The 23,766-nt window shown below is 31.5% G+C and overlaps 1 long non-coding RNA gene across 3 annotated transcripts in view; it reads right to left on the bottom strand.

Annotated features, from left to right (window-relative positions):
- Positions 1-12,530: 12,530 nt before the first annotated feature.
- The window catches only part of LOC148613719 (uncharacterized), a 68,325-nt gene continuing 57,089 nt past the window's right edge, over positions 12,531-23,766 (bottom strand). For all 3 annotated transcript variants that reach the window (XR_015923432.1, XR_015923433.1, XR_015923434.1), the window contains exons 2-3: positions 15,806-15,875; positions 12,531-12,959 (exon numbers count right to left, since the gene is read on the bottom strand). This is a non-coding gene — a long non-coding RNA (uncharacterized LOC148613719). The remainder of the gene's footprint in view (positions 12,960-15,805; positions 15,876-23,766) is intronic.

Raw genomic sequence — 23,766 nt, 5'->3', positions numbered from 1 at the left:
TTATTAGAATTTGCGACACTGATCACATTTTCTACTTCACAATAGTACTTTCATAGTATGACATATCAATTTGTTTAGTTAATCTACTTTTCCAGGTTATGGTTTACAAAATATTTGATATTTTGACCAGATGATGTTTGGGAAAGCGAGCGGATGTTCTACTAGCTAGGTGTATTTGCAGGTTTTCTTCTTTTATTTTGACATCGTATATTGTGTTTTTTTGTGTTAATTTTCTTTTACATATATACTTATATTGCTGTTTGTTTACATGTTTTATCCACTTTTTATTTACTCCTTTGATTATATTTTGATTTTCCATTAATCGTCGTCGCCCTGAGTTCACTAAATGTCTAAGAACTTGATGCATCCCCTTTTCTTTCCTTAAAAGAAAAAGATTAATCCAGCTTGGTCTTACTAATGTTTTACAATTATAAATCATGTCTTTGCTGTCATTTGGGGATAAAGCATTCCTGATCTTACTTTGCTATAATCACCATAAACCACTCCATATATTTGGGATTTAATCTGTTTGTTCCGGACAAGCGTCTCTCCGGATTTGACTCTTGATTTTACAAAGAGATATAAATAAGGCTGTAATAAGAATCAGGCGTACTGGGACGTGATGAGAATATCTCATCTTATTTGTGATAATTAACAGTAGACGTCTGCTACTAGCATGAATCTTACTTTTTGATCAGGTTTATCCAAATAATATATTTCGTAATATAAAAAGTTCCAATATTGGTTCTTCATGACACAAGAATTAGAATCTATTTATCCCTTTGTCGTGACAGGTTGTCCGAATGGTTAAGATTTCGGACTTGCAATCAAGAATCACGAAATCGAAACCGGTGTGGTTCGATTCCCGAGTTTGTTTAGGTTTCTAAGCACCTACTGTAGCCCGGAATTTCACCGATGTCTCAGTCTGAAATATCGAACAAGCCTGACGTTCATGCTCGTTTTAGCCAATCGGCCTTAAAAAGCGCCGTCTATTAAGGACTTTTAACTCTTGAAATCAGTGATATTTTTTGTATTATATTCGATTTCACCAAAACACATCTGGCTTTCATTTGACACAGTATAAAATCTTACAGTACTTTTAGACCGGATTGTTGAGGTTTAACGCCCGAGCAGTAATATTTCAGCTATAAAGTGCAATTAAATTACGAGAAAATGAAACAGACATTTTCTACCTTATCAAATGCAATCGCTAGACAATAAAACGTATACTATCGTAGAATCATATTTCTGTAAATTATTGTCATAAATTTGCAATTATAGTTGTACTTTGGTACAAAATATGTTGACTTTATAGCGCGTTTGAAACAATAGGTCCAATACGCGATGTTAACGTTATTGAATATGAATTTCTACTGTAGTCCTTCTGACCTTTGGGTGATTGCATGACTGTATCGATTACCCTTTGAAATTTAAGTACTTCGCCATCTAATAATCGGGCAAAATGAGTATAAGGTGTGTCACATGAAGGAAAAAAAGTTTTAACTGCATTATTCAGGTATTCATACCTGATAAACTCTGGAAATTACCATCAGAGTGAGTGTAACATAGCCTTTTTAAGATATTGATAAGTCAAATTTAGTTGAAATGCAGTATAGACATTTTCCCGCATTTTTTTCCTTCTATAAGCAGTCACACATACTTCGGGATAAATATAAATAGTTTTTCGGTTGTTTTCTAAATGTATTGAATATATTTGAAGCAAACAAAAGATCAAACTGAAAATTATGTGCTACCCATTGCCTGATTCTTAACAAAGAATGGTATTTAACAATTTAGGTTCTTATTGCCACGATTTCATGGGTTGTAAACTGCTCAAAGTTAACATTTTGAGGTTTTATGTGATATTTAGCGTTAACAATAAAAAACACGAATCAGACCGAATGAGCAGTAAATTGTCAAGAAATAATAAAAAATTGTTTCGCTCGACATCGTGTTATGTGGACGATACTCTACAGTACCTGTATGGGGTATAATCAAGGGGACAAAGATTGCACATGAAATCAAAAGAATGTAATCCAGCGACAATGACCATGGTTTTCAGTTTACATATGCTACATGTTTACATGACAATAATCATTTCAGTATTCAGATCTGCACTTTTGAGAAAATCATATATTCATCTCCCACTAAAATCAACCAAATGGAACCAAATCAAGAACGATAATTCGTGCAATGTACTAATTTCATGTACAATCTATATAATTTTTATCACAAAAGGGCAACAACCAAATGAAAAACTAAAACTGGTCATGTGATCAGTAAGTGTTTCTGAACAAGTAATAAAATTACATTGGGTGGGTTTTTGACATGTATGAATCACCTTCTGTCTGACTTTTAGAAAGACTAAAACTTCAAGTCATTTTTGTTTTGTTTTATTACGAGTGATAAATTTCATACAGTTGTCTGCAGTTTTAGAATCTTAGAAAAGTCGAAATCATATTGTCATTTGAAATACATAAATGATTTGTAATGAGCGACATAACAGAGCCATTTATTTATCCTTGCAGCAACAAAATGCCATATTCCTTCTTTAACCAAAAATGAAACAAAACAGAACAAAATAATGGCTTATACAGCTTCCTTGTCGCGAGAGTTTTACATGCCATTAATTGCACTGAAACTCATAATAACTGCTTCTTTATAACCGCCTTTTTTATAGAAAGCAATAAATCCTGAAAGTTAATGTACTTATTCTTATAGAAGGCTATCACCAAGATATTAGCAAAAACTAACTTTGATTGACATATTGATGATTTCTAAAAGCGAATCACTTATCAGATGACCAGTTACCCGGAAAGTGTGAAGTTGTATTTTTTAACAGAAAATATCGATAAAAATAACAAGTAGCGAAATTTAAAAAAATGAACTAGATAGTACAGTGTATCATTTTAAACAATTCATCAATTTTGTAACTTATGAAAACTAACTTTAACATATTTAATGATAACAAAGACAGCAATGCAACAAAGTCTCCTGGCCTCAAAAGATCTTACAATACAGGAAGTTTCTTTTCTGGATACCTTCGGTTAGGAAAATTGCAAAAACTTGCAAAAAAATAATAAAAAAAAATGATAATAATAAAAAAAATTAAAAATAAAGAAAGAAATAATACAAGATTGTTTTCACATTAACAGAAGCGATTCTTAATTGATTTGAGTAACTTATTTCGTCGAAATAATGATTAAAAGAGAGGCTGCAACACTCATATTTTTAATGATGTACTTCCTTGTCTTTTCCAACAATTTTTTTCCATGACGGTCTGATGGTCCCTGTAATTGTCGACATTGAAATTATTGCTAACACTTAGTCTCAAGTAAATTCACAATTTTTATGATTGTGGTTCACCATCGTAATTCTCTACATGACACTCGATATATTTGGAACCAAACGGATAAATGTTATGGCATACGACATTGGGGAATAATGCCTCGTGTAGTACTGTATATCGTACACTGTGTAATATATACTTTACATGATGCATGACGTTTCCTAGTAATCTACAACAAGCTTTGTTTTGCATATCTTGACCAATGTATATTTTTTTTATCTGTCTCGGCATGCATATGAAGCTAAATTTGCACTTATGCTGGATTGGATAATATAGCACACTGGCGTCTTGTGGCTGTCTGCGATAAATTGTCCGATACTATATCATAATACAAAAACACTACTGTCGCAATTAACGCTATATATATGTATATATATATCATACATATCACAAGCAACGGGGTTAAGTAGCACCGATCGCTTACCGAGTAACATATGTCACGTATTGCTTCTTTTACAAGTGGATACAAGTTTTTTTTTTGGCGTTAGACAAAGTCGGTTTTCTGTGAGTTGTTTCTGCCAATGGTTAGCACATTAATACGTGATTCATAATTTTAATTATTCTGACATAAAAAAGGGCACTCTCATATGACCAAAGGCCCTCGAGGGTATTTACCAAACTAGTACCTAGATCTGTCTGACCCCGAATTTTATAAGATATATATCGTTTTTAAAAAAAAAAAAATTCAGGATTGCAAATTTCCAAATATATAAATAATAGAGACTGCACATGGTATGATCTCTCGGTGATGCATTTGGCATCCTATTTCGACAGTCTTGTTGTTGCGTACTTCTTTTAAACAATTTATATTTGGAGTTATCTTATTCATGTTAGTTATGAAAGGTTACTCCTTGAAACACGTGTACAGCATATAAAAATTTGTAAATCATATGAAAAATATATATTTTCGTATTGATTAAACGTTCTTGCACTGGCACATAAATCGTCAATATACAAGACACAACCGAATTATATGTAATAGATTAATATTCATAATTTGACATTGACAAACAGCTAATTTACTAAGTTTTTTAGGTAATCAAGTAAAGATCTGAAGCTAAATAAAAGAAGATAAACATGCATATCTCTGGACTACTTAACTTATTTGTTATCGAACTAAAATAAAACTGGGAGCATGGACCAGGTGCACCAGTAGGGTAAGCGTCCTCTGCTTTCCTAGAAACATCCGCGTTAGCATGAGCATAGAGTTGTTCATGAAAAGTCAGCTCCGGGGTGGACGAAAGAGGAAAGGAAAACTATGACACACTGAATAAATCTGTTTTCATTCGATTTTTTGATAATTAATTTATAATTGAATACAAAAAAATATGACAGTTGTCACACTTGATTTCATTAGTTTTTTAATATGATTTATTGACAATAAATTGAACAAATAACACACACACACACACAAAACAAAACAAAAACAAATAAAAACGAAACAAAACAGTACAAGAATAAACAAAAACAACGATTATCCCCTCCAAAAAAAAAACAACAAAAAACATGAATGGTATACATAAAGAAACCTAAATCACAGAATAATTCGGTCTGCAAGCGCGTTAGATGTTACATTTTGAAGGAAAAGGAAAAGGTATAACGACAGGCTGTACTTTTATTATTTGTGTTTGGCAGTAGCCTGGCTGGCCAAGTGGTCCAAGTGACTGGACTTCGTGCAGTCGATATTGCCATACATAGATGTCGCAGAGGTACAAATTCGAGTCCCGCGGAGGAAAATACTCAAAATTTGCTGCTCAAATTTGACAGTTCTAACATTGTTGGGAATTGTTCAGACCTATATACATATTTATAGTCAAATGCATTTTATAATCTTTGCTGAACGTGTTCAACAAATTAATTTTAAAATATTCTTCAAATAAGTATACAAAATGCGATATCCGTATAAGTGGTATAAGTGCAATACCATGACCATCTTATTACGTTTGAAAAGAGTAGAAACAAAGTCTGTCGAAAAAAAATGCTTCGACGACGCTTTAGGAGGTAAAACAACGTTCAATTGCTTCGTTGATACATCACAAATACAAAATACAAAATCATAAGTCGTTTTAAAAGTACACTGCTTCTAAAACTATATTTATCTTGAGAAATGAAATTGCACGATAAATATCACTTTTTTCATATATTCACATTTTATAACGAACTTAATAAACTGCACTTTTGCTTAAAAGTTGTGTGTATATCTACTATTACATATACATTTTGTAAATTTAGGTTTTGTGTAGGTTGGGTCTTATATCATCTGTTATCAAGAAATAGTCAAAGTTGAGAAATCTATAATCCGATCAGAATGTAGATGGTGTTGACATCATGTTTCTGATTAATATAGGTCCCTTGAGATGTTCTGTATAGCTCGTGAACATCTTGACGAAGTAATATTGTTATCGTCCAGCCTACATGAACATCAATCTCCTTTTCTGTTCGTTAAATGACTTGTACTGCATGAAGAGTGCTTGATATAATTTATATCATATTTAAAGACTAAAGCATATACGCCATACATTTCCTTAAATCTATACGCACAAAACAATGAATTTTATAGAATAAAAGTGAACTAGTTGTTAGTCACTATTTAAAATGCTCGTTAAAATAAACGAATGAGAGACTATTTTACTCTCTAAAAACTCATTTGTAAATGTGTACAAAAAAAAAAACCAAAAAGAATAAATAAACCAAACTAAAAACAACACAATCTTTTTCAAAACTTGACATATTATGAGCAACTTGGCGGATGTATATAGAAATCAGAGGACGCTTACCCTACTGGTGAATCTGGTCCTTGTTCTAATTGCTAATTCACTTTTGTTACTTTGTATGTATTATTTTGGTTATTTTATGTTCTTTGTTGTGCTTGTCTGTTTTCCATGTTTTGTTTTTGTCCCTGGATTATATTCTTTTGGTATCCGCTAGAATCTTGGTTCCCTTGATTACTCATTCACGTACCAAGAAACATACATATCCAACTTCCCGGTCAATGCATGGTATATTTCTGATTTTACCTTCTAATGAGACGCGAATCAAATGAAACTATGTCTAAACTGAACCAAACCGCCTTTTATTTTAAAATGGTTTTGGTTCACATAGTATATTTAAATTGATCTTAAGGGACTTTTAAAGGGTCTGATGTTGAAAGTTTTTTGAGTAGTACTCCAGCTAAGAATCATACAAATTCTGTAATATGTGATACACCCACAAAAAGGCCAAACATTTTTATTTTTGTTATCAAGTTGCTTTATAGTTCTATATGATGAAATGTATATTAATTCGTTCCAATCCAAGGAGATAATCCACATTGAAAATCCAACAGTTTCTATTGTATTTAATTGTCATTTACACAGTTATCTCCCTTAATTTTACAGTATATTCTATATAATTTTTATCTCCTATGAAAAAGGTCATATAAAAACCACATGTTAATTTCTGTTCACTATAACATTTTACAGAAAATATCAAAAATAAAAATATGTATGCTTTCCAACCATGAATTACATGTTGCATGATCATTTGCTGGAGTACTACTTAAAACTTCTTCTGTGTACGGTGTATACAGGTTTCACTGTAATTGAAATCATCCAATTAGAATATACATTGTATGAATGTAGTTCTTTTTTTTTTATTAAAATATTGAATAAAGAGAACAGTCATACAGATATAAGTGCAAAGTAAGTTATATTCGTATTCGAAACCAAATTAAACGCGACGTAAAACTACAATACAATACTAACTTGTCATTTGTAAATAGCTAAACATGAGTCTGAGGTTTGCTTTTACAGAAATACATTAAGAATTTGAGAAACCAGCAAAAGGACCATTTTATATTTAATCAGGTCATTATTTAAAAGTTACCACCTTTCCGAATGTTATTTACTGGTAATCAAAATTTGTCGACAAATACAGTTATCACACTAGATATGGTTTTATGAACAAATGTAACTATGTCACCTCCACTGCTGACTTCAGTACAGGATATGTAAGTCTCGTTATAGTTTCAGTTTCCCGTCCGGAATTTCCGATGTTGAACGTATTGAAATCCGAAGACCGATCTGCATTTTATTGTTTACCTCGGGGAAATTGAAACGCAATCACAATGCAAAATCTTCTATTTTATGCTTTTTTAAAATATTTTTTTATAATGTAGAACTAGATATTTGTCATTTTGTATCAGTATTTTTACACAATAAAGATATTTTGCTTTTAAAATTGAACATAATGTTATGTTAATGATGAATCTTCATGCATTTGAATGGTAGTTGAGGACCCATTCTCATGAAACCACGGAGTCACGTGACGAGATTAGACACCCTATTGAATTTTGATTAGACGTTATTATATAACTTTTTAATGAGAGTGTCTGCTTTAATAGAAGGACAAAACAGTAAAGTATTCATAATATGGCTATGTGTATTTTAAAATATTAAATATAAGAAAGTGTTATGGTTTTTAAGATCTTTATTTATTTTCTTTTTAGATATATCTGCCAATCAATGTAAGTTATCTGGACCGCCTCGCTTTTGAGCTAAAAACGTGGCGCCATAATGTGTTTGCTTTTACTCTTCCTCTACACTCTATTTTTAGATAGTATAATAAAGCATAGTTTGTGATACTTTGGTAAAATTGCAATGTATGGACCGGTTCGCGCCCCCAACGCTACGATTCTTTATATTATTTTTAGCGACCAACCGCCCCCTATATTGCCATAAAACCCTTAGCATAATTAATCTTTTTTGCTAAAAAATGAAGTATGGTTTACTTCTAAAACTAAATTAAATTAAACTATATTAAATTATAACTATTCCTTCAACAAAACAGGTGACAAAATACCAGTTTAGTTTTATTTTCGAAATAAAATAAAATTTTGTAAATGTTCTCGTTCGAATCACGCAAATTACACGATTCAGTCGAATGGAAATCGGTCAGATGTTTTGGATGCAAGTTAAATTTATGAACTTTTTGATTGAATGGAATTTGTATTCATGAGTTGAGAAAACGAGTTTAAAGCGCTTTAGTGATCATTCTTTGTAATTTGTCCATTTTTATGCTTTTTAAAGTTTTGACCTCTTCAGTTGTAGCACAAAAGTACTTTGTGTTTTTATTTCAAGTAAGATTGCATTTTCATCACAACTGTACAGAAAGCTGTGAAGGTTTGGTAACAGAGATATCCTTAATTTGAAAGACAGAAATGATAAATACTTGTGGTCTTAAGATAATACTCTACATACTTTTATATAAGATAACACCAATCTCATTGATATTCCATCGTCTAGCTAACAAATTACTTTGCAGCTTAATAATAAAACCTTAATAGATTATAGAGTTACAAATAAAGTTCTTTGTATGTCACTGCCACAATCGTCTAGGGCTTTCATATTGAGAATCCCGTTTCTGTGATGATGACTCAAGATTAAATACTCATTTGTATCATATCATTTATGAATAAAAATAAATGCCATTTATCTAAGAGTTGCCCTAGTTTTGAAATCGCCAATATATTTCTAGAAGTCATTGTAAAGTAAACATGTACCAGTAGTTGGATGGCGATATCTTTACAATCTATCAATGAAACAAAACTGAGAAGAAATAAATCAGGGTCAATCCATTTTATCATTGTTTTACCTCGGGCTGACCATTTATGTCGCATTTGTTTTATCCCGAGCGACAGCGAGGGGTTAAAAACAACGGAAATGGCCAGTCCCTGTTAAATGATGATAAAATGGACTAAAATGGAGTTTCCGTAATATACTTCAATTCTAGAAGGATTAGTTTCTTCATATTTTTTTTTAAAGACGCAGCCTATGAGTTGCACGAAATGTTGGTCACTAGTTTGTCATTTTTTTACCATGGCTGTGATCTGCATAGCTTGATGCACGTCATATTAGAATTAATGAAATTCTGTTCGAATGAAGAATGATAGCAAAATAACTCAACTGATAAACTCTTACCAATAGTCAAAAGGATCATTCACAATGTAAATCCGTCTAACAAATGGCAATTCAAGATAATATCCAGTAACCGAAAAGTTGAATTAAAAACCATTGAAATGGTCCTGATTTGGTACAGGCATTTCCAATAGAAATGATGGGTTAAACCATCTTAAATAATTCACCAACCCTCCATCAGCTTGCATAGACAATATTCCAAAGTGTAGAATCCGGAATTGTTCTGGAATTATACAGCCATACTGGACTACTGGACAAAAAACTGATAAAAACTGTCTAAAACGTTTTTGGTCATCCAAAAAGATCATATTCATATTACTGACGAAAATAAGAACATTATTTGGCTGTTGAAATCAACTTTTTACTTGAAATCAATCAGCAACCATTTCTATTTCTCAATGCTCCTCATTAATTGACCTGCAATTTTATCCCAAATAATATTCACCGTAAGTGGAAAAAAGTTTAAAAGAGTAATCAAGGGAACCAAGGTTATAGCGGTAATCAAAAGAATGTAATCCTGGGATAAAGACCAGACATAGAAAACAGACAAACACAACAAAGAACATAAAGTAATTAAAATCATACATACAAAATAACAAAAGTAAATGAGCAACTCGAACTCCACCAAAAACTGGAAGCATGGAGCAAGTGCACCGGTAGGGTAAGTGTCCTCATTGAATTATTTTCAAATTTGGAAGATCATATATTGCGAAAACTACATCTTAGCAAAATATTATGGTAAAAGTAATACGACTTAAAGGATATTTCGTATTTTTTTTTATCAAAACAATAAAAGTGTAGAAAGTGAAAGGACTTTTTAAATTCAGCCATGTCTTGTTTATTTTTAAATTTCAGTTTGCTGTTTTTATTGCTGATGTATATTTCATACACTTGTTCTTTATTTCGGTTCTGTTTTTCGTTCCTTTTTATAGCATCTTTATCTTTTCAGAGCCTATCTATAGATTGCTGAATGGAGTTATTTACATATAATACAGTGAAACCTTTCTAAACCAACCTCAATTAGACTGTATATTTTTTTTCGTTTAAAGTAGCTCTACATAAGAACCATGCAAAATGTGATTCATGGTTGGAAAGCCTACATATTTTTATTTTTGATATTTTTTTTTTCAAAATGTTATAGTAAACAGAAAGTAACATGTGGATTTTCATGTTACCCTTGTTCATAGGATATAGAATTTACTGTAGAATTCAACATTAAGAAAGATATACTCTATAAATTACACTGTAATACAATAGAAACTATTGGATTTTCTATGTGGATTTTCTCCTACAGGCAGGTTTGAATGGATAATTATATATTTCATCATATAGACCTATAAAGTAAATGAATAACGAAAATAAAAAGATGTAGCCTTTTTTTAGGTAGACCTAGGATAAGGGCCATAACTCTTGAAATCATTAATTTATTTGCATCATATTCAATTTCACCAAAGCCTATCACGCCTTCATTTGATACAGAATGAAATCAATCGAAGTTACTTTGATGCTTACATGACATTGATGTTATATATATTGCATAAGCGTTCTAATGATTTATAAGCGTCATGTGCCCTACCCTAGGTCTACCCCCTTAATAAGCATGATTCTTACAAAAACTGGTACTTAAACAGTTGTTCGGTTTACCTAATTTAAAGATACATTATACTGAAACGAAGGGACTTCAAAAAGTGTCTTATTGCAACAAGTTTCCGGACAGGGTTCGGTTCAGATAGGTTTAACTGTTCATTCAACTGGTCATAAATTGACATGAAACCTTTGACACAATGACCTGTTTATTGCATGGCTGATTTTGAAGTAAATTGTATATAAATATTAGTTTCAGCTAAAGCGCCATTAATGACTATATCGACGTTGTACACGGACATGACGTCCTGATTATTTCGTTTTATTTCTGTTGTGACGGTCGACATGTACATAATTAATATTTTAAAATTTTACCCTTCATTTGTCATACATGCACGAACAAATTCTCGAGGATGGATTAAAGTACTATACGGTAAGGTCATTTCTGAAAATTGGGTCTCAGTTTGTTGAAATGAAGCTGTTTTGAGGCAGTCCACACAGAAATCTCAAGTGTTTTGTTTTCAGAAAAAAAGTACAAACTTTTCGAATCCTTGCTATGTTGAGGTTGAATTAATCTATAAATAAATAAGTGACTAATGTCATAAAATCCAGTAGCCATGGTAACATACTGAAAAAAAAATGTTACTGAGTTTTGGTACAAATCAGGGATGCCTTTTCAAAATTAATCAAATACTATGCTTTATGAATAATGGGGCACTTAAAATGTAGCACAGGATAAAAGTATGCATGGAGGACGTGGAAAAAGGGTAAAATAATAAAACTCTTTTTGATTCATTTTCACATAATTTTAATTCCTTAAGTTTGTGCGAAGTAAAGTATTTGGAAAATCAGCTAGTTGATGCTGACGAGAGAACCTAATACGGTAGGGGACTGAAACTTTCCGGAAACCAGTCTTCTTTCAAATTACACCTGTTTACCATTACATGTATTACATCTTTCTATATATTAATGCTCAACTACATTTAAAAAATATATCCATCAAATTTCAACTTTTATTTTTAAGTTTTACAAAATTAAACCGAGTCAACTGGGTTGCGAAACAGTGCGCTTAAACGTAATTCTACAGTGCACCACAAACTATGATTATTTCGTTTTGTACAATCGTGGTTAAAACACTGATATGATGACGTGTTATACAGTGAAACCTGTCTGACCTGAACCCCGGACAAACCAGAAACACGTGTAAACCAGGCATTCAATGAAGTCCATTCATATCAATTTATATGCGTTTTGATATTGTGTAAATAAAACAATTTTCTAGAACGAACGAAACAATTGTTTCGAATAGGGTTCGGTTTAGGCAAGTTTTGGTGTACATTACGTATTTTTTTACTGTCCTTTAGTATGTCTTACTTATTTCTAATTGAATTTTTCTGCACTTTAATGTATTGTTAATGTTTCGTTAGTTTGACACGACAAAAAACAATCAGTTACGCAGAATAAAGTTTGAAATAACATCAGGTGTAGAAAGTAGTTATGCTGATAACCGGTGATCCATTGACAAGTTTACTCACCCAAGAAGACTGAAATTTAAGAACAATTATTGCATGGCATAAATCGAGGCATGACTTTGAAACAAATATAGTGGATTGACATATCTATATGGCAGTAATAGACATAGGGAGTTGTAAAATCAATTTAATTCCGACCATACATGTGAAATATCCGTCAAATATTTTACAGTTTAATGAAAAAACATAAACAAAACGGCCAAAAATAGATGACTGATGTTATGCGGTGACATTTTGTGACCAAAGTTTTACATCAAACAAACAAGAATAATTAAACAATACAAAGTAGCAAAAACTGGGCATGTACATTTTAGATGACAATCACAGATTACAAAAATAATGTAATTTCCTGGTTTATCGTCAGGCACATTAACCTGCAGGTGTTTGACTCAACCCAATATGGATGATCGACATCTACAAGACGATTTCCACACGTTGCAAGCACAGATTAATTTATCAGAACAACACTGAGCGAATCGGTATGTTGAATCTGGTAAACATGGCATTCCCCATGTCATACATGGCAAATCTATTTGTGCTCTGAAAAATATCAAAGATATATTATGATTGAAGTATTTATATATCTTTTATCATGTTGTTTATAAATCAATTATGAGCCAATTGTAGAAAAAAAAAACGAAATATGAAATTTGAAATTTGTAGAAAATGCATTAATATCATTAACGGTAATTCTATTATAGTGAAAAACCTAATGAACTTTAAACAATGATATCCAGGAAATTATTTCACTATCATACTTAATCATTATCTGTAAACATAATCTGCGTCTAGACAATTTTATTGCTTTTAAAGAAATGTATTGTTTGATTTAAACCAACTAGTTATACCCGCAGGATATATGCAGACTGTTTTGTATTTAAACAAATTCAAATTTTTTTTTTCATTCAGCACTTGGCTCCCAAAATTAAAGTTATACAGAAAAAAGGACCCTAGTGACCGATTGCAAAAATGTGAACATTCTAATATGGTGTTACATGATTCATTACATATTAATTACAATTTTTTTCAGACAATGCCGTAATGTATTAATATTTTGTTGTATCAAACAGACGCCACCAATGGATCAAAGTTATTATAAAAGATACTCTTCGAGTAGAATACAATCATATTGATGCGTTCGATCAGTATGCTGTTTCCAAATATTGCGAAAAAAGTGAAAATTTCCTTGAAGTCTTCTGAAAAAGTTTGAATACAATATCAATATTCCTGTTACTTCGTTTGAGTTCTTACCTTTTTAAACAAGATGTATTTGTATGAGCAAAAGAAAATTTATTCAGCGTTAAGAAAAAGAAGAAAAAAATCTATGCGAAAAAAAAACAAACAAATAAACAAACAAAAAACAAAAACAAAAAACTAGTAAAACCCATAGAGAGGATATGCCATTGACTATGCTTAATTTGGACTACTCATTGATAGAAGAACATTCTGAAAAATAAAGCTACACAAAACGGACACAGGGTTACATTTAAACAAACATTCATGCTCCTCTGGAAGATTGGCGTTGATAGCTGACGAGTCAAGTAACCGGTGACAGTTCTGCCCCACCGCTAGTGTCTTGCGAGACAAAAGAATCACCGCTTACCCGCCTCACCTATCGAAAATCCTGTATTCATCATCTTCTTTTCATCGATAACAACACAAAATGTACAACATTTTTTGGAGAAAAGCTTTGGACAAATAAGGGAGGCATTTCTCTTACAAGTGATTAAATATAAAGTTGTGGAACAATTTTCATTTTTGTTTTTGACAAACCAGTTTTATTTCTTGTTTGAGACAGAACACCCATTTACGCATATTTTAAAGTTTTGAAATGTGTTTTAAATCTATTAATATCTTTTTATATGATATTATTTCAAATAAACAAATTCAACATTAAGTTAGAATACTTTTACAAGAAGGTAGCAATGTGTATTATCTCTTTAGAAATAACACACGTGTATCTTTGTTTTTGTTACTTTTTTTAATTTTTACTTCAGCTTTTGATTTCGTATTTAAGATATGTAAATGTCATTTTCTGTATATCATTTTTTAGAAAAATCGTAAATAATGAATATCAAAATTTGAAAGAAAACAGTTTTTACTCCATATCATTTTAAACAGCGTTTGAATAATTAATTGCAAGATAAAGAAAAGAAAACATGACTTGTCAACCGGGAAGTATAGATATTTTTAGATATTTTGTTTTGTTAAGAAGAACGAATAGCTTACCGATTCATTAAATGTATATTGGCTTCAGCTGATGGATAATAATCATATACCAAGAGATTACCATGATTAAGCGCTCGATCTAATATAATACTTTTGTTTTTACAAATACCAGTGAAAACTGTAACTGGTATTGCAAAAAAACAATAACTTAAGGAGGAAGACCTAGGCTAAGGGACATAACTTTTGAAATCAGTGATATGTTTGTATCATATTCAATTTTACGAAAGCCATTCAATCTTTCATTTGAGACAGAAAAAAATCAATCTAAGTTACTTTGATGCTTACGTGAGATTGACATAAAGAGCTTGAATACAAACGTTTCCTAAGGTCTACCTCCTTAAGCAAATGATTTTATCTTCATCGTTTTAGACGTAATTATATATGTCAGTTTCTTTAAAACTCGGGCAGTGAATGACACACAGTCAGATACAACCCACTACTTTCACGGTTAACTTGACTATTTGTAAGATCAAAATAAAAGAATAAGGACATGTTGCTCCCTATCGTTTAGGGAAAAAAATAAGTTATAATTTCTTTGAAATGCATTGTAAATTACCATTACAGGGGCAGATAACTGTGTCACAAATTTATAACTTTCTATATTTGAATTTCAAACTATTTTTCTAGTGATTTCAAATAGAGAAAACTATCTTGACTGAAAATATACTGTCAGATTGTTGGGTTCTTGACACGTTTTATTGCTTGATTCTAAAACAGACTTGTTCTAAAGAGTTTTATCATTAATTGGTCTAACATAGTAGATTAAACTGTTTAAAGAAAATAAAATGAACAGAAGTTGCGTCATTAATATTTAGCAGTACCACATGAATCCGATAAACGAACTTAATCAAAACAGTCCCTTTAGATTTGGAAAAAGCATTAAAGCTAATGGATTACCACAATCTTAATTTAATTAAGTTAAGACCAGTTAGGTTAGGGAAAACCATGAACGAGAATGGACGTAAAATAAGGGAGCAAAACAAAGCGATTTTTAAAATTATACAATGAACAACTTGACTCATACAAAACAAACAAAAGAACACAACATTGGTCTGGAATGAGATGAATTTCTTTAAACATATAATTAAATGCCATGTGAAAACAGTTTTAGTTGTAGAAAACACTATTTTTGGCATCTTTTAAGAATGCCAACTTACCTTTTAACTGATTGTACTTTATCTAATGCATTTTCATTCTCTTCGTTTAGTATTTCCTCAACATATGGATCTGACGAAAAGAAAGGAAAAAAAAACATATACATCATTGTATATCAAATACTGCATAACCAGCTTCTCCATTAGAGTACTAAGTGAATACAAGGTATACATACTTCATTAGAGTACTAAGTGAATACAAAGTATACATACTCCACAAAAAAGTTAAGGGTCACTCAGCTTTTTTCCTAATATTCAGAAGTAGGATTTCCACCATTACGACAGTGGTTTTAAACGTTATTAAACTGTCATTTGTTTTTAAGAAGGTTGTTTTTATAGTTGTAGTGATTAATTTATGGATTTTTTTTTACATATATGCTGGCAATAATAAAACTAGTGCAGGCGGTGTTGCCATAGATGTCACAGCGGTACGAGTTCGAGTCCCGCAGAGGGAACGACCAAAAATTTGCTTTGTTTATATATATATATATATATAACGTCTCAAAATGTGACGACTCTATTCGCTACACTGCTCCATCGGATCAAATTGATACAGGGAAGGTAACGTAAACTTATAGAAGGGTCTGAAAAATTCCCAACGATGTTAGAACTGTCAAAATTGCCAAGCAATATAATATTGATTTGTTGTGACATGCATCATTAATTTGATCCTCTATCCTACATAATAACACCTAGATGAACTGTCCCGTACTACCATACATCGTGTACTAAGTTACAGCCCTAGATTAATCCTACGAGGAGGAATGACCCGGCCAGCGAAAGCTATATTTTAATATAGCCTAGCTGGCCGAGTGATCTAGGGCGCTGGACTTAGTGCAGGCTGTGTTGCCATAGATGTCACAGCGGTACGAGTTCGAGTCCCGCGGAGGCAACGACCAAAAATTTGCTTGGCAAATTTGACAGTTCTAACATCGTTGGGAATTTTTCAGACCCTTATATATATCCTTATTTTAATCGCGTCCAATGCCATAGTTCGGTGTCGCCAGCCATTAATTGACTTGTCTTTGAACTTTTCATTAATTGAATAAAATACAATAGACCTTATCAAGTTAGGACTAATAACTAAACCTCATCAGCCAATGAGAAACATACTCTGTTAATTGTTATCTACCATACATTTTTTTCTACAGTGAAATCAGTCCAAACCGAATTCTGAATAATCCGAAAACATGTCTTACCAAGGCACTTTTTAAAGTCGCATCATAAAAGTTTAAATTTATTTTGAACCATAAAAAATATCTGCCCTTTTTAAGCCTTTTTGCATTTTAATTAATTTTGTCCTGTTATAAACCAGGGACAGTCAATCAGAGGTCCCTGTAAAATCACATTCCTCATCTAACTTAAAGAGGTAGATCTAGGGTAAGGGACCCAACTCTCACAAGTCATTGGAACATATGTATTCCCCATTTTAAATTAATTTCATGTAAGCATCGAAGTAACTTGGATTGATTTCATTCTGTTGCAAAAGAAAGCCTGAAAGGCTTTGGAGAAATCGAATATGATTCAAACATATCAATAAATTCATGAGAGTTATATCTTTAACCTAGGTCTATAGCCTTAATGAACCAACAATGAAACAGCACCCATCTACCAAATTTATTGGACTGACCATATTAAAGAACCATATAACAGTCTATCTATTTAAAAAAAAATCAAGTAAAACATCGACATGTTTGAATGAAGATCACATCTTTCATACATATATATATATTATCAACTATTTACACAAACAAGCAATATTTCTTTTATAATAAAAAAAATGTCTTGGATATTCCCAAAAGAAAACTTAATTTCGAAAATAATTCACTTTGCATGTCCTGGAAAGATTTCCTTGTATTTGAAGAAATGTAAAAGCTTTCCTGAATTATATTACTGAATTCTCGGTTGGATAAAATATAACTTGAAGTCAAGGCTAGGTCGTTGCTGTTTTTATTAGATAAAATCATTTATAAAAAGTACAATGAAATAAAACGTGCAAGAATTCCTTTTCTATCTAACCCTCATTTTGCCTCTTGATTTATTCTATCGGTAAAAACTTTTGAATAATTTACAACTGTAATTAACAAGAGAACCTAGTGTGATAATCTAAAAACAAGAAAAAACTGTGCTTTACCTGTTATAATGTATGTGTGATAGTGCAATTTGCTTTGTTTTAAACATTTTACAGCTACAAATGAGCTACACGCGATATCATTTCTATATTATATGTATTATTCTGCACTTTCTCTGTTTTAAGGTTCGCTGCCCTAAATTGTTGTTCCACAGTATCTACTTTGCAAATGGATTATCAAGTCCAAATTGGTATTCAGAGATCCTTTGAACAAACAACATTGTTTTAATGAATATAATCTGCTTGTTGGAATCACTATAGAAGTTTACATTGCGTTTTAATCTCCATAGCATGTTCAATGAATAGATTAGCCGTGATGAAGTTAATTGCTTATTTACCAAAAGTTCTGTGGATGACCTTTTATTGTGTCACCTTTTGTTTTCACATTTTTTTACGTGTTAGTTAATTGGATTTTGTCATTGAGCACATAATTTGAACACCTGATCTGCGTAGTAAGATCTAGAAGGGTCTGAAACAAAAAAGAAATAACTATTTTTTACTGTTTTTACGTCATTTCTGAGGAAAAACGATGATATCAGCTATAAATCAAACTGATTTCATATACATTTTAACTTGTAGACAACAAACCAAAGACAAACCAACTCTACAAAGTATGAAAATAGGTAAAAAATAAAAGAGTTGATAGAAAAAATCAACAGCCGAATAACAAATCACATACTGCCCACGACAAAACTACGCACGGAAAGGAAGTGCATCGAACCCCGATCGACTGATAATTTAGAATAACCCCCAGCCCCAAATTTAGACGTGTGTTGCCTTCGTTTATTATACTTATATATGTGAAGTTATGGAAGAAACGATTTGTATCATCCTCCACCATATCATTAGTTTTAAAAAAATTACCATTTAGGGAAAGCTCAAAACTCGTGTGCGTTATAAAGTTATTTCTTTTCCATGGCCTTTAAAACATTACTTAGAAGGCCTGGTACATATACACGATAATATTAATCATTAACCGATATTCTTTTTCTGACATTTAAAGAATGTTGAACGGATCTTATATTGTAACGAAGTCAGTACACAGACTTCCTTCTAAGATGTATAACCGGTAATGGGCTATTTTAAAGCAGAGTAACCAATGTATTATTTTTCATTTCATAATGATCACGTGGTGTTTTGATTGAAGGTTTTTTTTTCTGCATTAAGACCAATATGTTCGGAACAATAACATAGGTATAAAAAATATCGGATTCAATAGTGTCAATTCAAATTTTAAGCTGATTATCTTAACCCTTCTGAAATCGTCGTTTTAAATATATTTTTGTTTTGGCTAACCAAGTGGTTGCATGCACGAAGGACATCTTTTATTTATTTTGGATACAGCAGTGTAAACAACTAAACAAAATAGATAAATAGCAAAACCATACAAAATGGTCAAGTTATGTTCAACTATAGTAATAGTTTTTAAAATTTATCCATATGTTGCTTGAATGACGCATCTTGCAATTATGTTTTTTTTTATCTTGTTGTCTCAATCATACAAAACGATGAAATTCAAATTTAAACGGATTTATTTTATTTGCTATTTTACTTGACGAGTGGTACTGAATGAGCAAAAACAGACGTATGGTTCACGAAATGTTAACAATTTATCGAAATTATGAAAAAATGTACGCAACACTTTCAGAGATTGCTGCAGTAATGTGCAGCGAAAAGGGAATTTTATACTCCCAAAACTGCATATCTGATTTTAAGTTTATGCCTGAAGTTGGATTAACGGTATTGCAATATCCTTGTAATATTACATTTTATAGTGTCGATGACTCTTTCGATTGCTTTAAAGTGTTGATAATATTTTTCAACGAGTCTCAAAAGGCAGACGGCTTCTCGAATAAAGACAGTTATTAACACCAAACATTTTAATAAAATCGCTGTAAGGTTAAATTGAGTGAAGTCTTACATCCATTGAGAACTTTTTAATAGCAGCGTTGATTAAAAGCATGTTACATTGGTGTTTAGCAACAGACACAAATAGAAACCGAGTAACATAACCCAAAGCAGGACAATGCTGAATCTGAAGATTGTTTGTATCTATACGTACATAGCTTACTTTCTGTCATGTTTTAAGGATTCCAGACACTTCAAGAACAATTATGTAAAGAAAAATATGTACTTTGAGAATAAGATTAGAACAATTTCAACTGTTGCTCAGTCATTCGATTTAAAACAGTATTGAAAATGTTTGGATCAAAATAAAGTGACAATAAAGATTAGACTTCTACTTTGAAACTGTTCAGACTGATTATATCAATTGAATTGAAGCAATTAAGTTTCCGGCTTATAGACCATATTTATGAATTTCATATAATTCAGAGTCGTCACTCTATTTAAACACATTTAACAGTCGTCATATTTTCGTCTTACGTCTGTCATTACTAATGTAAATTGGCTAGTCAACGAATTCCGAAATGTCAGAATAATGTATAAGATAAAATATGTTTTATACACTTGGTAAATTTCATTTAAAGTAAGAAACTTAACAAAAACATTCAATTTTATGATTTGCATGTATTCGCTCTTTTAGCTTTATTGAGATTTTAGATACTAATAACATGTATAAAGATCATTGAGGAAAAGACACCAACCTTGCATGTGGACAAGTGTGGTGCAAGTAGTCAAATGTAGGATGTTAAATCAACATTCTAATAAGAGATGCCTCAAAGGTCTATATACCACAGCCTGGGTAAACTATGATATATATGTGACCAAAGTCATGGACATATGACGGTCTAATTTCCGACGCCATATGTAAGTACGTTTTTTCTTGATGTAACAGTAGAATTTTACTCAACAATGGTCGTCATTTCATACAACACATAGGTTGCATCTTTTGACAAACACAAAGATACTAGTCCTATTGTTTGGGGTTAAACACGATGACATAAATGACCAGCCATTGGTAAACTAAGTCTCCGTGAATTAAAAAAAAAACAAGTTGACGGATTAATTTATTTAAAGACTTTTTAAACTTTCTCTTGAACATTTTTCCTTATGCCATGTACACATTTTTAAGAAAGGCTTGATCATAGTATATGTTTTCCTTTGATAAAAGCCGATAAATTGAAACAATGAAACAATATTGTGTAATATTTCATATGCATAAAACTGTTCTGTTTATTGGCATGTGCACTACTTTTAAAATAAAAAAAAATAAAAAAAAGAACTTGAAATTGAAACTTCATAGAATCCATTATTGACATCTATGATTGCATTATTTCCCAAAAGGTACAAATGTACTGAAAAATCAGCTAGGTTATCAATTTCATATTTCAATTAATAAATTATGCAAAAACTAATCATAATATATAATTGATTAATATTACAAAATATTTAGTTGTTATTTATTAAGATATATGACGGTAGTTTTTCATTTCAGTTTTTTTTTTTTTTTTTTTTTTTTTTTTTAATTTTTAATTTTTCAATTTTTTAATTCCAAAGATGTTCAACAGTATTTCAAGATATCAACAATAACTGTGTGAGTAAGTGTGACATTAAAATGAAAAAAAGGTCAAAAAGTAATTAATTATGCATTTTCATACCTTTCTGCAATCAGTTACAGCGAGATAATAGAACCAAAAAATATCTATAGATGTATTCGTAATGCTATCGCAAAATGCCGATAATTAATGAGACCAGCAATCAGATCCTCAGCGTCGATTTCACAAAAAAGTTGTAAGTGTGAAATTGATCGTAAATTATGACGTCGCTATGCTATTTTAAGTTGTGACGTCATTACTTACAATCAACTTTATACTTACGACTATTTGCGAAATCGACACCTGAACTCTGAGCAATCCTATTTTCGAGTCACTCGAGTACTTTAGGAATACCTGTATTGTATTTGATGATTTGGAGGCGTCAATCGTGGATTTGACGGTGGCGATATGAGTTTACCTGCATTGCAAAAGCGGGGCTAGTAAACGGATATTTGCTACAGGCATATCTAGATCAACGACGACAGTCTTCATATGAATTTCGGTTATCTACATTTGAATATGTAAAATATATCTGTTAAAATATCAATCAAATATCTAAAAAAAACATCTGCGTTCGATTAAAATTGAGAAAGTTTGGTGTTATCAATTGGGATTCTGAATACTGAAATGTAAATGGTCATGACGTGCTATTTAATACAATAACAAGCATCGTTAGCGTCCGATCCGACGGTTTCTCGTCAAGAGAAAATCAAACTTACCTTTTAAGAGTTGTCTTGTCCAAGATTTCCGTCGGTTAAACCTTCAGTATGGCTACTTTTTTCACTTTAAAATGACAAGTGATTTTTTACGCCTTATTTTGACTGAGGTATAGATTTTAAATGAAACTTTAATAAACGTCTGGATGGAGTTCAACATAAGCTTTCCCTACATTGTATGATTAAGTTGGATGACACCGAAGTTTTGAGCAGTCGTAAAAAGAAAACAAATAGGAAATCTCGGTTTAATTCATTGAATTGGTCTCATTCAAAAGCATAAGAAACGGTTGTTAAGGGAGTAACAACTATAATCTTATTAACAGAAACCTGTTAAGTAGAAGCATATGTGAGAATCAGGCAAAATGGGAAAAATCAGAAACATGCATGTCAAAACTCCACCGATCGGACTATGAAATATCACTCAAAGATGCTTTCTCTATTTGAAAAGACCATTATTTGATCTCTGCAGCATTGGATTTGCTCAGAAATTGTTCAATAGAATCTTAGAAAAATGAGGTTTTTGACAGAGTTATCTACCCTTGAAATGCTTATTTTAGTGCATTTCAATGTTATTGTAACTCAATGGTCCAGTATGATATGAAAAATCTTGTCTGTTTTCCTTGATTCTTATGGTGCAAGAGTCGAATTACATTATCAAAATGATGTTTCACCTACTGCCTGAATCTTGCAGGGACTGGCACTTAACTATTTCTACAACAAAGTATTAATCTGAGTGAATAACCAAAATATGATCACGAGTGCCGAAGAACGCCTTGTTTTATCAAATGTGTGAAACTTGTTCCGTGCACAAGTAAAAATCTGCATGCGTGCTTGGCACGAGTGATTATATTATAGTTGTTCATGATAACCAATTGATTATCCTATTTATAACATAGATTTTGCCATTACTAACTGCTATTTTCAACATAACGTTTGAAAAGTTTTTGATTGGCTGATCTATTTGTACGTCGTGACGTTTTGGCCGGTTCGAGATTTAAATTACCGAATTCATTTCAAGTCGTGAATATTCGATATTTGTTACACAAGGAACATTCAATAAATCACAGTTATATATACGATAACTTCAAATTAGGAGATGTAGCGAGTTTCCCAATGAGACAGTCATCCACCAAAACCCAAGCAACTTCTGCAGATCAGCACACAGTATTCAATGAGTTGATGAGAAGGTGCATTCTTACCGGATAAAACGAAAAACGAGATTTATAAGCCCTTCATTGTTGTTTTCGCAATCTGTTATAATATTTATTCTATCATTCTAACAAGACATGATTTGAAATTTAAATTGATCCTATTCAAACGCGACACAAAGTGTCCATAGGAAACTACATAAACTGATGCATTATTTATTTAAAAAATGTCATTTTATATTTCAGGAACAAGTGTAGATTAAAATCACATTGATTATTATTTTTCTTGAAATGCTATGATTTCTTGCAGTCGATTTGATTGTGAATTGTCAACTGTGCAATAAAATTACTAGAAATTATCATAAATATACTAAATTTGCATGGTATAATTACAGTTCACTTTTTGATGAAGGTTTGCTGCAGTCAAAAAGTCGGTTTAATTTTTTGCAATTCACCCTATTTTTATACATAT

Source organism: Perna viridis, chromosome 6 (assembly GCF_037379345.1).
Source record: "Perna viridis isolate PV_CMFRI_1.1 ecotype Kerala chromosome 6, ASM3737934v1, whole genome shotgun sequence".
In the NCBI taxonomy this organism is placed as follows: domain Eukaryota; kingdom Metazoa; phylum Mollusca; class Bivalvia; order Mytilida; family Mytilidae; genus Perna; species Perna viridis.
Note: the sequence above shows the minus strand (reverse complement) of the source record. Positions and strands in the feature narration are given on the sequence as shown.